Genomic DNA, 1,820 nt, shown 5'->3' with positions numbered 1-1,820 from the left:
TCTCCCCTCCCCCCACCGCATCCCAAAACCAGTCCAACTCGTCCCTGCCTCCCTAACCTGTTCTTCCTCCCACCTATCCCCTCCTCCCACCTCAAGCCGCACCTCCATCTCCTACCGACCAACCTCATCCCGCCCCCTTGACCTGTCCGTCCTCCCTGGACTGACCTATCCCCTTCCTAACTCCCTACCTACACTCACCTTTCCTGGCCCCATCCCCGCCTCTTCGACCTGTTTGTTTCCTCTCCACCTATCCTCTCCTCTATCCCTCTTCTATCCGCCTCCCACTCTCTCCCTATTTATTTCAAAACCCCCTTCCCCTCCCCCTTTTCTGATGAAGGGTCTAGGCCCGAAACGTCAGCCTCTCTGCTCCTATGATGCTGCTTGGCCTGCTGTGTTCATCCAGCCCTGCACCTTGTTGTCTCGGATTCTCCAGCATCTGCAGTTCCTACTATCTCTCTCAACATAGAGAATGTTTCTTTTGGGCTGGAAAATTCAAAACACAGGGCATTGTCTCAGAAATAGCGGGTCACAATTTGGGACTGGGTTGAAAAATAATACTTGTACTCAGATTTTTGTGAATCTTTAGAATTCTACCCCAGAGAAACATGAATGTGCCATCATTGAATATATTTAAGACCAGAATAGATGGAATTTTGCTCTCTTGTGTAATCGAGATTTATGAGAAGTGGGCGTGAAATTAGAGTTGAAACTGAAGATTGGCAATGATTGCCGAATGTTGAAACAGAATCGACAGGCCATGTGGTCTTCTACTCCTCTTCTTATGGCCTTAAGCTATGAGAGAAGATTCAGTTACTCCCTGCATATTTCAGTGGTGGTAAACCAGCACAGATGAATATATGAATTCGGACAGGTGTAGGCTATTGAACCCTTCAAACCTGATCTGCCATTTGATAGGATCATGATAGGTGATCTGATTGTGGCCTATACTGTAATTTCTTGTCCACTCCCTATACTATTTAACTCCCTTATTAATCAAGAATCTGTCTACCTCTGCCTTACAAATATTCAATGGCCCTGCATCCATCATTTTCTGGGGAAGAAAATTCCACAGTCTGTCAGCCCTCAGGGAATTAAAATCCCCTTATTTCCATCCTATTTTGGGAGATCACTTATTTTTAATCAGTCCCTCCTAGTTCTTTTTCTCCTGCATAGAGAAACATCTTTTCAATATCCAACTGACAACTCCCCTCAGGATCACATGTGCTTAATAAGATCACCTCATATTCTTCTAAACCCCAATGGGTACAGGCCCAACCGATCTACCTTTTTATCGTAAGATAGCACCTTCATTGCAGGAATTAGTCAAATGAATCTTCTCTGATCTGCTTCTAATATATTTATATTATTCCTTAAATAAGGAGAACAAAACTGGGCATAGTACTCCAGACATGGTCTCACCAATACCCTGTACAACTGAGGCAAAATATCGCTACTTTTGTATTCCATTCCCCCTGTAATTAATGACAACATTCCATTTGCTTTCCTAAATATTTGCTGGAAACACAGAAGCATAGAAGATAGATGGAGTAGGCCATTTGGCCCTCTGAGTCTGCACCATCATTCAATATGATCATGGCTGATCATGCAATTTCAGTGTCTCATGTGTACTAAACTTTTCTGCCAAAAGTATACGTTGAACATACAGTCTTTGTGAGTTTACACACTCAATATTTCTCAATTTATTTGAGACTTTCACCATTTGGGCAAAAGGAGACAGTCTAGTGATGTAATTTCAGTGGATGTTTATTAAGTAACAAGCATAATACTTAAAGCTAGGTAGTGACTTTACTGATAGTAGG

Source organism: Rhincodon typus, unplaced genomic scaffold, assembly GCF_021869965.1.
Source record: "Rhincodon typus isolate 14 unplaced genomic scaffold, sRhiTyp1.1 hic_rhity00011539, whole genome shotgun sequence".
Lineage (NCBI taxonomy): Eukaryota > Metazoa > Chordata > Chondrichthyes > Orectolobiformes > Rhincodontidae > Rhincodon > Rhincodon typus.
Note: the sequence above shows the minus strand (reverse complement) of the source record.